Genomic DNA, 13,770 nt, shown 5'->3' with positions numbered 1-13,770 from the left:
AGCCAATATTAAAAAAATGCGCCTAATCCATTCTCAGCTCCACCAGTTCAGCAGAACCAGATTTAAATTCTAAAATGGCCAAATAGGCGTTGCAACTTAAAATGGACTGAAGCCGAATCCCTACAACCCAAGGACAGGGGTCTCTGTTTCTTCTATAATGATCCCTTCTCCCAATGACAATGCAACCAAAAATTTTTGAATCTTATTGTGGTATCGGAAGGTGACCAATACTTCCAGCCACAGGGCAAAGAACAAGACAACATCCAGACAGACAAAGACCACATTAATGGAGGTTTTTTCTGCACACTTCAGATTTGGCTTCATTTTCCATAGTTGTTTTCTCCAAACGGTTAACTCAAGTTATGTGGGAGTATTGAGGGACAAGTATGAATTCTCGTCGATGGAGGTGGTACTCACAACTTCATTCACTCCTTTGTTGTCTCAACACAATCAATTCCTGGTTTATATCGATTGTTGCAAATTCATCATTATGACTTTTGGGTTGTTGAATGATACTGCTACGTATCGGGAATTAATGAATTCTATTTTTCCACCCTACTTGTGCAAGGCCATACTTTGTCTTATCTAATGAGTTTTTAGTTTCTAGTTAAATCAGACGGTAAAGATTTTGTACAAACAATACACAATCAAATTCAAAGAGGCTATCCTCTCCCTCCACCCCAAAAAGACGTCAATGCCTCCACATCATGAGCGGCATTCTCGACCGAAGCCGCCCTCCCTTTAAACACTACCTCATTTCGATGCAGCCATATCGTCTAGAGGCCCGCGAGCAAGCGCCTCCAATCCATTCGACTTCTGTATCTCTCGTTTAAAACTGAAGCCCAAAAGGCCATGCCCGAGGAGATATCCATCCCCGGTAAATGCTGCGATGCCCAAACGCCCTGCGTGAACTGATACGTGAAGAACAGGTGGAAACAATTTTCCTAGTCAATGGGAGCTGCAGGGGATGACCAGCCTTCGTCACCTCAGCAACCAACTAAAGAGCCGCACTTTAAGGGGGCTTTGCGTGTCATCAACATGTGGCAGGCCTTAGTGGTTGTCTCATCATCCCGAGCTGCCCCTCTGATTTTCCGATATTCATCTTTCACCGAGAAAGATGGCCCCCGCCACATCCAACCATCGCGGAAATCAATTACCGATCTGAATGGTACAAGTGCCTCTTGCAGCCCCAAGAGCTCCTCAAACCGTGGCTCTGATAAACTTTCTGTAAGCATAGGGACCCAAGCCTCATCCCAACATTCCCTGACCGTGGCCTTTGGATTCCTCGCTAGAGCAAATAGCCTTGGGAACCTCAAATTCATGGAGCTGTGATTGGACCAGTTGTCAGTCCAAAAATGAAATGTTACCCCATCTCCCAATCTGGGCTCAAAGAACTCACAAATGCGAGGTATGGCTTGACGCAGACTGCTCCAGAAGGGGAACTCTCCTCTGACTCTAGCCCAACGTCTCTCCCAATCTATCTTGGAGCTATACGTGTCTTTCAGGACGTTAAAAACAAGCCCCTCCGCTGAAGGTGCAATCCTTTCCACCCACTTGGTCAACAACGCTAAATTCATTGATTCTAGATGAAGGATCCCCAACCCTCCCTGCTTTACTGGTCTGCATAGGATCTTCTATGCTACTAGCGGCACCCCCTTTCATTCTTCCTCTCCATTCCCTCCCCAGAAGAACTGTGTCATTGCCCACTCCAGTCGATTTACCACCTACTGTCTGTGCTTTCTGTGATCCCGATATTCTACTTATTGGTATTTAAAATACCAGCCTTCCCCCTTTTGAAAGTACTTTGTTCTGCCATCCCTCCAGCTGTTTTTCTACTTTCTCAACCACTGATTGCCATTCAGCTGCTAGAATACGCTGCCCTGACAGCGGGAGACCCAAGTAACACATCGGGAGCGATTCTCGAGGTGTGCCTAAAGCTCTAGCACATTGTGTCTCGTCCTCTGAGGTAAGTCCAAAGCACACAAAAGCAGACTTAGCTTGATTGAGTTGCAGCCCTAAGAAGTCTGCAAATTGATCAAGTAATGTTGATAGAATACGAGCTTCTGTCATCGAGCCTTTAATGGAAACGTGGTGTCATCCGCATACTGCAGAAGTGGGATGCCCTCAGGGTAGCTCGCTGTCTGAAAGCCCTTGAATAGGCCTTGTTCGCAGGCTTTGAGTGTGCAGGTGGCCAAGGTGTCCACAACGAGTAGAAACAACAGCAGTGCTAATGGGCAGCCTTGCCGGACTCCCCTTTGTGGGTGGATCCATCCCCCCTTAGCTCAACCATTGACCAGTATCGAGAATGAATGAGATGTAACTGTTGAACAATGTACCTTAAATTCCCTCTTCTCTCTTCTACACAATTTCTCTATGACACTGCAGGGAAGGGAAGAGAGGAGAGGAGAAACGAGATCCAAGAAAATGAACAACTAACTTGATTGTCTATTCTCTATGGGGTTCCTTGGCTTATATATGTGCCAAGTTGTACATCCACATGGGCTAATAGTAGAAGGCCCAGTACAAGAAAGCACCAGAAATAGAAATGAATAAAAGAAAGAATATTCCGGCTGACAGTAACACACTTTTTCATCTAGGTCACCCACTCATCGAGGAACCTGCGTTTGCGCATAACAGACTATAGGAATCTCTAGTTGAGCGAGTCATATGCTTTAGCAAAGTTGACCTTCCATGCAGATACGATCTCCCCCGCCACCACCACACTGTCCACCAATGGCCTACCCGGATGAAAGCTGATTGAAATGGTCCGATTAGGTCCCCAATTACCACCCTTAGCCGGTTCGCCAGCACCTTGGCGATGATATGATATATGGAATTTGAAAGTGCAAAGGGCCTAAAGTTCCCCACGTTGATGGCACCACAGTGCTTGGGCAGCAGAAATAAGTTGATCGGTTTAGTTGCTCCAAGCCATAGTTACCAGGCCGGAACTCTTCCAGTGTACTCATCACCTCTGATCCGACCACCTCCCAGCATTCGCTAAAGAAGAATACTGGGAATCCATTGGGGCCCGGTGCACCCTCTTCATTCAAGCCTTTGATTGCCTTTGGCACTTATTCCATGAGGAATGGCTTCACCAGCTCATCTTGTTGGACTTGTGCTTACTTAAATGCACTTCTACCATTCCATATCCAATGGTTCCGAGTCCCTCTTTTAGTCACTTCTTTGAAATGGTTTGCCAGCGCTTCTCCAATCACCTGTGTCCCACAACTTCTGCACCCCCACTTCCAACTAGAGTATTTGATTCAAACGTCGTCTTCCATTTGCCGCTAAATGAAAAAATCGAGTATTGGCATCCCCATCCTTAAGCCATAGTTGGCGAGATCGCTTTCTCCAATCAAGCTTTAGCTTCTTGTCTTCTTCTTCCACTATCCCTCTGCAGTTTTTTCTCTCTGCGCACTCAATATTAGTTAGGCCCCGTATATCTTCTAGGGCATCCATCCGCTGAACTCTTGTCAGGGCCTCATCTCTACGGCAGTGTCGTTCTTCTCGGATCTTTTTCTTGAATTTTATTAGATAAAGGCGCAAGCCTGCCAGTTTGGTGGTCAATTGCACTGTGGCTGTGCCCTGGCTGGGTTGAGATGGCCACCATGTCATCACTTCTTCTCTGAGCCCTTTCTCCCACAACCACGATTTATCCATCTCGAAGTATGTGGGTCTGTTTTGGCCAACATTATTCTGCCATATAATTGGGGTGTGAACCGACAACGGTCTAGGGAGTGCACGCACATCGGCCAACGGGTATTCCTCCAGTAACTCTACCGAGCATAGAAACCTGTCCAGCCGGGAGAGAGTATTAGGTGCGCTCGTACTTCTCCATGTGTAGATATAATTCATCGGCCTCATTTCTTGCATGCCTGCTCTTGATATAAAGGACAAAACTCCTCCGAACCCGGATCTTGCCCACCTGTCCCGTCTGGCCTATCGCCTGACTCCAATGTCACGTTGAAATCCCCTCCAATAAGCATGGGAGTCCCTTGGAAGAGGGAGACCTCACCCTCTAGCTCCTCCCATAGCATGTGCCGGCATGCTGCAATAATTGGACCGTAGACCGATGCCACCACATAGTGATGGTTGTCGCTCCTCTTGATTTTAACTACAGTCGCATACTGCCCTGTCCAAAACCCCTCCGTAGCATAGGTCACTGTGTTCTATGCCACCAATAAGCCCCCCAATCTGCCGACTGCATTGACTGCCACGTAACCCTCCAGGAACCCTCGCCCCACCAAGTTCCACTCTTTGGCATCACACCTCTCCAGCATTGTCTCCTGTAAGCATACCACATCAGCCCCCTCATTGTCGCAAATACCCTCCTGCCACACTATGTCTCCCCTCATCACGGGGACCGTGTACATTCCAAGAGATGCATCTCATAATTGGATCGATGATTGCCCCCCCAATATCTGCTCCGGTAGGAGCTCCACTCTCTCGGCCAGATCACATACCGTCAACTGCATGTCGGAGTTCCTCTGTATCACGGCTTTCACTCCTTGGCTCGGGAGAGCTACAGTCTTTGTCCCCTCACCCAACAACGGACGCGGAACTGCCTTTCTTGATGGTCCTTCCATTCTCAGCAGCATTTGACCATTTTTCACCTACACTAGCCATGTCGTCTTACCCTGCTCATCTGTCAAAGCTAATTTTCCCTGACAATATACAATGCCTTTAAACCAGCGGAGATCTTCCTTGCTGATACGTCATGTTCTTTGGGCTGCCCTTAACCTCCTCCCCCGCTGTCCTTGCCCTTCTTTGGCAGTGTCATCCTGATAAGGTACCAGGATGGTCGACTCATCCGGTTTCTTCAGCCTTTGTGGAGGGTCTGGCCTCCCACGCTTTGCTGCCCGTACATCTGCAGTCGGGGGTGTCGGATAAACCGATGTCACAGACTCTCCCTGGGTTTGGACCCCTCCATCTCCGACTGGTGTCGGCATGTCATCTTTGGTCTGGAATGATGTGTAGTCTCTTTGGAGCACTCTCCACCACCTCGCCAGTTGCGCCTTGGGGCCCCCGGTTCAGAAAGGTGCCGGCGGGAGTGGCCGGGCTCGGATGCCCGCCCTGAAAGTTCCATCACCGTCACGGAATTGGACTGACCCGGGTATTGGATCTCCCTCCACTATTTCAACTTCCATCAGCACCACTCTAGGCTCCCCCCAACTCCAACCCCAACGAGATGATATGTGTAAGTCGCCCGAAAGACTTGACCATCCTCTCCAGTGTCGATCTTCTACGATGCATCAATGGGACACCATGCACCTCCACCACTACCCTTGTTTCCTCCTCCTTTCTGCCACTTCCATGGGTAGGACACGACGCCATCTCACCTCGGTGGTGTCTGCGATCCTGTGCCTCCAGCTGCAGACCGCAACATAGGTCTTCAACGATAGGATATTGCTATCCAACCGCTGCACCTCTGCTAGATCCGCCACCAGGAAGTTCTCCGTAGGTCCCTGTTGGCCTCCTCCAGATCGGGAGGGCCCCCGTAAATGTCTCCCACCAAGCACCTGTGCAGAATGCTATCGTAGTCCTCCCTCTCTTTAGCAAGTGGCTGGTCCCCTCGATAGCCTCTAGTCTGGAGCGGCTGCTCTGTCCGAACATGTGCTCCAACCTCTTTTCTCTCCCCTTACCGACAGTTTACTCGGCGATGGCCTGCCCCATTACATCTGTGGCAAATCACAGTCTCTCTACACTCACGTGTGTGATGTCCCTGTGCTAAGCATCTGAAACATCTGTTGGTCTTGCTGAACAATTATGGTAGGAGCATCATGTTCTTAGTGTGTGTCTTCATAGCGTGCTGGGGTCTCACTGTCACCCAACCTGCCTCATCCTCCATCTTGCTGCCTCCTTTGTCAGCCCGTGCTCCCTCATGTGCTGTCAACACCGGTCTGCTTTAACTGGTAGTGTGGCATTCAATCATTCGAACGGCATTCAATCATTTCAAACATGCCTTATCCTCGACACCAATTGGGCACATTCCAGATTTTTCCAAACAGTTCACTTTTGAAACTGATGCGTCAGGATTTGGAGTGGGAGTAGTGCAACTTCAGTATCTTCAACCAGTTGTGTATTTCAGTAAAGCTGTGTCTGAGAGAGCTAAATAAAAGTTAGCCTATGAAAGAGAACTAATGGCTATGGTATGGTCAATCCACATGTGAAAGGATTACTATTCAAAAAAATAATCATCTTTATCAACCAATTCAGCCTGAAGTTTTTAGACAACCAAAATGAGATTCCACCACAATACTATAGTAAATTCCAAAATTGCAAAGATTTAATTCTGATATTAAGTATAAGATAGTAAAAATCAATACCATGGCTTATTCTTTATTAAAATCGATGATGGATGATGCTATTTCTTCTCAAGCCTCATCCATCTGATAGCCCCAACTCAGCCAGAAGAGAGGATGGCTCAAATTCACTCCAAGTTATAAAATAGCAAAACATAAGGTTCACAACCTACAGAAATCAAGCACAAGCAAAACACGAGGTTCATTAGCTACAAAATGATGGGTCCCCATAGATGTGGGCGGAAAGAGAGAGAGAGAGAGCGAGAGAGAGAGAGAGAGAGAGAGAGAGAGAGAGAGAGAGAGAGAGAGAGAGAGAGAGAGAGAGAGAGAGAGAGAGAGAGAGAGAGAGAGAGAGAGAGAGAGAGAGAGACATCTGTGGAAAGCCACTTTCAGTTCCACCCTTCCTCTGGTTCCTTTCTCTTCCGTGATCCCTCTTCCTCCTCATGGCCAAGCCCTAATATTGTGTCCGCCTCCTGAACACCAGAGGTGGGCCTGGCTGAGCCCCCGCTTGGCCCATCCTCCTGGCCCAATGCGAATATGTCAATATCAGGGGTCCATCACCATTACACACTGGTTTAACAAGTTTTGGAAATTGAAGTTGTCGTTGACCCAAGAATATCAGTTATTAGACTGGAATCTCACAGACCACAGCAAGGTTCATTCTCATTATTCATTACAGAATTAATTTTCCTCTACCAGATGACATTTATTATTCCCACAAGTTTCATACTGATTCCAGCTTTATCAATGGAATTTCAGGATGCTAAAATCAGAGAATATGGAAAATTTCAGAGGACTTATCAGAGGATCTCTCAACAATTATATTGGGCAGGCATGAAACATCATATCAAAACTTATATTGTTGTCTAAGTTGCGAAAGATACAAAGTCGACTCTCGCTTCTGGCAGCACCTTACAACCTCTTCCTATTCTGGACAAATTGAGATGTATCCATGGATTCTGATATGATCCGGCGAAGGGTTTACGCGAGACGGAAAGTACGGGCCAGGCCCGTCACGCCCGAACAGGCCCACACCGCCCCAACGCCTACTTAAACACCTCCCCGCGGACGGGGGAGGCAGGAAACCAGAAGAGAGTCTCCATTCTTCTCCTTACCTCCCTCTTCAGGCCTCTCACTCTCTCCTCCTGGGTTGTAGGTCGACGCGCCAGCCTCGACGCGGAGCCAACGACACAGATCTACCATTCCCGTTTCTCTCCTTCCAACCCCAGGAACTCTCATCCTCTCTTCCCCTTTCCCCCTCTATCGTCTATCAACAATTTCGGCATTGGATCGTTGAACTTCTCGTCATTGAATCTTGAATTACAATTGGATCATTCGATACGTTCCGGGTGGAATCGTAACACTCATCAAAGGATCGCTGAATTCTCATTGTTTCAATTCCTTGGTGGTGGTGTATCAATTGACTGAATACAGTTTTGTAGGCCCTAAACACCCTTCTGATGCTCAAGTGATGGCCAAAAGCTTCATGAAAGAAAATTTTAGATTGAAATGATATAATAAGAGATTATTTCAGACTGCGGCAGCATGTTCACCAGCTCTTTTTGGCGAGAATTCCGTAAGTCGCGAGGCACAACTCTAAGCAAGAGTCTGTCTTACCATCTAGAAATTTCTGGACAGACTATCGTTACAAACTGTAGTTTAGATTGTTTCCTCAGTTGTTTCGCATCAGAATATTGCAAACAATGGATAAAATGGCTCCCCTGTGGCTGAATATATCTATAACTGTTATCATTATTCCATCAAAATGAGTCCGCTCAAAGCTCCAAATAGCAGGGATTCGCCTCCACCATTACACAATGGTTCTACCTCATCCCCAGTTCATTAATTGTACCGGCTCCTTACAGAAATGGATTTCGTACTCCAAAGACTGAAAATGCACTTTGTAGATGGTACAAAATCTTAAGAAACAGAAGGCAGAGCACCATCACAGTGCCTCCCAGTTTGAATTAGGCGAGGTATATTTGAAAATCTGCCTGTATCATATTAAGTCCTTAGCTAAGACGCCATTCGGAAAACTGTACCCTGATTTTTTTCAGACCCTATCCTGAAAATGTCAAAATTTTTTTTCCATACCTACTAATCTCTCTCATGACTGGGAATGGCAGGTTTATCAGTAAGCTATTTTATCACATCGGTCAAACCAAGAAGGTATGCAGGAAGATGCCTCGGCCATAGAGAGTCAGTTTCCCTCCTTCCAAATTGGGTTTCTTTTGGTTGTCCAGGGGAGATTAATGAAAGAGAAAATGTGCGGAGGAGGCACATGTGGGCCCCGTTAGTATCCTCTTGGGATCTATCAAGTAATACTCGCAGTATGTGGAATGATCGTATGGATCAATCGAAATGAAAACAAATCTCATATGTCAGAACTCTCCTCAAGAATTGTCGTCAAGAAGATGATAGGAAGTATTGATCAATGACAAGAATATAATTCAGTTCCAAGAGCAGGAAGCAATCCAGAGAGAAGAAGAGAAAATGCATAGAAGATAGACAAACGACGTCAAACACTAGATTGATGTCCTTCAGGGTGGGAAGATCTCCCATTGTCAAGCCCAATGACAATAACGGCTTCATTTTGCTTTAATTGAACTCTCATATAGGAGTTGATGTCCCCTGGTCAATGCCCTTTGACAAGCCCTGTCAATGTGTGGTCAACGATATTTGATCAAACACTTGAGGCCTCTTGAATCTTTTCAACACGATTCTTCTAGGAGGACCTATGGAGGTTCCTATGAAGACTCTCTCCTAAAACTGTAGGGTATTTGATGAGCCTATGATAAAGGGGATATTTCCTCAAGAAGGGGAGTGGAGATACTCCAATCTGGTCGAGGAGGCTGATTCAAAGGAGTCACTGTGAGGATGGACTGATTGGGTCTTTGATGAAATTTCTTTCTGTCTCAATCCCTCACTTCTCTTAAATTACTCGACAGTTCTATTAGTCTTGAATTCTTGGTTGGGGGACAATTCTTTTTTTTTTTTTGAATGAAAAGAGGGACGACCACCCGAACTCGGTGGTCAACCCAAAATTACTATTGATATATAAGATCGTAACATAGTACATGCCCGGCCCGCCTGGCCCTTTTCCCTCCTTTATGTCCTATTGAACCAGTAGGATATACGCTTCTCCACATCATGTAGCACCGATTCCAGCGAGCAGCCTTTCCCTTAAATATCACCTCGCTGCAGTGTAGCCACAGCGTCTAGAGCACCGCGAGGACCCTTCCCCAGCTCGATTGTACTCTACCCAGCCTTTTCTTGAGGGACTTCTAGCACACCTCGTCTAATGTCACATCCACCCTTCTCAGCTGCTAAGCTCTCCAAATGGCCTGTGCGGAAGGACACTCAAAAAACAAGTGAGAGCAGTCTTCCTCTCCAAGGCCACACATGGGACACTCAATTGATGTGTCCGGAATCATGCGCCTTCGGAGAGTACATGTCATAATTGGACGTCTAATAAGCAGCCAACCAAAAATTTACACTTTCAATGGTACCTTCTGCTTCTATAGGCATCTGCACGTATGGATAATGTGAGCATGTTCTGTCGAACTCCCCGGATCTGCTTATACACTTCGCGAACTGGCTCCTGGGCTCCCCTCCATACCCAGCCGTCCCTTATTCCATTGGTGGGCCGTAGATCCACTATGTTCTGTTGCATGTTCAGGAGATCTCCCAATCTCTATTCAGACAGTGCATCCTGCAAGCTTGGATTCTATGTATCTTCCCAACAGTCTTTCACCGATGCTTGTGGGCTCCTAGCCAATGCGAATAGTCGGGGGAAAGCTTCCCACATCAGATCTCCTGTTGACCAGTCATCTAGCCAATAACGAAAACACGCTCCATCCCCTAATTTGGGTACAAAGAACCCTTGGCTTTGCTGGAAAATTTGGTCCAAGCCGTGCCTAAAGCCGGAAGCCTCTTTGATTGGGGTCGACCGCTGCTCCCAATTCAACAGTGTGCCATACATATCTCTTAGTACTTTCGTGACCATGTCCTCCTCTGGTCCCATAATCTTGGCTACCTATATCGTTAGCAGTACCATGTTCATGGATTGCAGATATGGTACTCCCAGCTCGCCATATTCAACTGGTCAGCATACCACTTCCCATGATACCCCTACTAGTACGGGGCCAATTGTCGATCCAGGCCAGTTCCAGAAGAATCACCTCATCAGAGCTTCCAATTGATGTCCGATCCCCTTAGGCAAACTGAAAACTGAGAGGTAAAATATTTCTATTGCCGATAGTACTGATCTCATCAATATCAAACACCCCGCTCGTGATAACACCCGGCTCTGCCATCCCTCGAGTTGCTTCTCCACCTTCTCGACCACCGGGGACCAATCCATGGCTGTTAGCTGCCCCCTCTTCAGGGATAACCCCAGATACTGCATTGGAAGTGTTCCAATGAGAGTCCCCAGAGCTGCTGAGCATTGGACATCCTCCTCCGGTGTAAGGCCAAATCCCACGAAGGCTGATTTGGAACGGTTGATCTGTAGGCCCGAGAAATCCGCGAAGAGGTCTAATAGCGTTGACAGATTTCAGGCTTTCTCCATTGAGGCTTCCATGAAGAATGTAGTGTTATCTGCATACTGAAGTATTGGTATACCCGTTGGGAAGCTTGCAGATTGGAAGCCCTTCAGCTTACCCCATGTCATATCTTCATCGCACAGATGGCCAGGGCATCCACTGCTTGGACAAATAAAAGCGGGGCCAGTGGGCAACCTTGTCTAACTCCTCTTTGAGGTTATATCCAACCTCCCTCTTGTTTACCATTCACAAGTACCGAGAAAGAATGTAACGTCACACACCTCACCCATTGTATCCATTCCCTCGGAAAGTTCCTCTTCTTCATCGACGCCCATAAAAATTTCCAATCAAGCGTGTCATATGCCTTAGAGAAATCAACTTTCCACCTAAAGTCTTTCCTGCCCTCTCTCTGCCAAGCTGCTATGATTTCTCTTCCAACTACTGAACTGTCAATCAACTGTCGCCCCGTAATGAATGCGGATTGAAAAAGTCCGACCAAATCACAGATCACTCGCCGAAGTCGATTAGGGAGTACCTTTGCCAATATGAGGTAGATGGAGTTTGGGAGTGCTATAGGATGAAAGTTGCCTATTCTAGAAGCCCCTTGGCATTTGGCTAGTAGGAAGATATGTGGTCGGTTTAATCTGGGTAACAAATTTGATATGATCCACAGAAAGGTGTACGTCCGTAAGCGGGCCGGTACCAGGCTGGACAAGCCAGTAGCGGCCCACGACCCCCCTCCTCCTCCTACTTAAGGGAGAGCACTACCACGACACAGGACAGGCAATCAAGAAGTAAGCCTCTCCCCTCTCTTCCCTTACCTTCCTCTCCGGGTTTCCTCATCTCTCTCTCGTGGTTCGTAGGTCGACGCACCCTCCTCGACGCGGAGCCAACGGCCCCCCCCTCCGACCATTCCCGTTCATCTCCTCCTCCACCCCGGGAACCTCTCCTCCTCTACCCGTGTTCTCTCCAGTTGAACTTCTAGACGTTGAATCGTGCAATAGTATCTTTGAATTATTGGAAGTACAAGGTGTTACACGATACGTCCGAGTAGGATCGTATCAATTGGTATCAGAGCCAGAGCCGCCACACAACCGCCGCGTCCCGCCTGCACCGTCATGGAGACCTCCTCAGAACGTAGATCTCCCGGGCACCTCAACGACTCCGGCGCGAAAGCCGTCGCGGACGCACTGGCGGCCCTTCAGGCGCAGATACAGGAGCTCCGGCTAGATCAGCAGCATCAAGCCGCCCACTTTTCGGCAACCATGGCTGCCCCCGGTTTAACCGGGGAGACGAGGGGTCCTATGCGACGACGAACCCAAGGGGAAATGGAGTCCCGGTGCCACAGGAACCGACGGACCTGGTGGTGTCGGACTCGTTCTCCGAAGTGGACTACGGCCTCCTGGTGCGGCCCCCGCCACCGCCCTGCTGCCGCCGACCCCACCCCACTGGCGAGAGCGCAGCGCAGCCCCGAGGTGGCGGCTCGGTGTCCTACGGCCGCACCCCGACAGTCCCGGGGGGCCGCAAGGGTGCAGACCCGCCGCTGGAGACGCGCGGCGCCACCCTTTGCTCCGTCGAGTACCCCCCTGGACCAGGCAATTTTCCCCCGACCGCTAACCCTAAATGGGAGGCTGCCAGGGGGAAAGGGCCTCCCGACCCTGGCCAGACTTCTTGGGCCAGGGCAGCGGGCCTCTTCCCCCAACTGGGGCGGCCCGATCCAGTCGCGAGGGAAGCGTCGCAAGTGTGGGCCGAGCCAGGCCCTTGGACCGGCAGGCCGCGCCTGACCCATACGACCGGACGGCCCACTCATGACTATCTCCCCTGGAGTGGGGAGGGCCCACCCCAGACCCTGTTAGGCCCCTTTGGATCCCGCACTGAAGGGGGGCACACGGGTCAGACCGGCACGCCCCGGCTTGCGGTTTCCTCCTTCCCTGGCGCGGGTACGTTTGAGGGGGCCCGGCAGACCAGGACAACAAGGTGTCGCCTGCCAGCCGTACTTCCTCGTCATGACGAGCCGACAGAACCGACATGGGGGGGAGACGAAGAGGACCTCAACATGGTCGGTGATGCGTATGGTTGCCCCCCACTTCACCAGGTTCGGCATGATCGCCACGACGCCTTCGAGGGCTACCGCGCCAGGGGTTGGTCCAGCCCCCGCGTGTCCGAGCCTCCCGTCTTCTCGGAAGGGGATCCGGATCGTTGGCTGCGTCGTCTCGAACAATACTTCCGCTCCGTCCCCGCGGATGACTCCAACCCCATGTCGCGCACCACTGCCTCATCCGCCTCCAACAGACTGGGACCGTGGACGAACTGGTGGCGTCTTTCATGGAGCTAGTTGGCTACCTACCCACTTGGGGGACGACTCGGCCATGTTGGCGCTCCACTCCGCCCTCCGTCCCGCCATACGGGCCGAAGTGCGTCGGCTCTGACCCCGCACCACGACCGAGCTGATATAGAGTGTGCCTTTGAAGCAGAAGCGACGCTGGCCGAGTTGACCAAGCTCGAGGACCGACGAGGGGTGCGTCCGTATTGAGCACCTGAGCCTGCACCTCGTCCTCTGGCGGTGGCACCGGGGGGACAAAATGTGGGCCGCCAGGGACCCCTCCGGGCTCGCCGACTGAACCTCACACAGGAGGAATTCCTTCGGAGGCACGCTCAAGGCCTCTGCTTCCAGTGCAATGAGCAGTTTACTCTGGGACACTGATGCTGCCGGGATCTCCGCATCCACATCGTCACCTACCATCCGGAGGCAACCGACGCTCCCCTTGAAGAGCCCGAGGAATTGGACTCGGAAGAGGAGGGTCTCATTGAGGACGAACAGCTCAACGTGGTCTGCGTGGAGTCTCGGGCCGCCATGGGCTCCACGTCCCCCCACGCTCTTCAGATCCAGGGAGCTATACGGGGGCATGCGGTGAGGGTCCTTA

The 13,770-nt window shown here is 49.7% G+C and overlaps 1 protein-coding gene across 6 annotated transcripts in view; it reads left to right on the top strand.

The window, feature by feature from the left end:
* The window catches only part of LOC144712918 (Transducin/WD40 repeat-like superfamily protein), a 46,990-nt gene that overhangs the window by 27,409 nt on the left and 5,811 nt on the right, over positions 1 to 13,770 (top strand). The window lies entirely within an intron of this gene.

This window comes from Wolffia australiana, chromosome 15 (genome assembly GCF_029677425.1).
Source record: "Wolffia australiana isolate 7733 chromosome 15, ASM2967742v1".
In the NCBI taxonomy this organism is placed as follows: Eukaryota; Viridiplantae; Streptophyta; class Magnoliopsida; order Alismatales; family Araceae; genus Wolffia; species Wolffia australiana.
The sequence above is the reverse complement of the archived record's forward strand: the minus strand, read 5'-3'. Positions and strand labels throughout refer to the sequence as shown.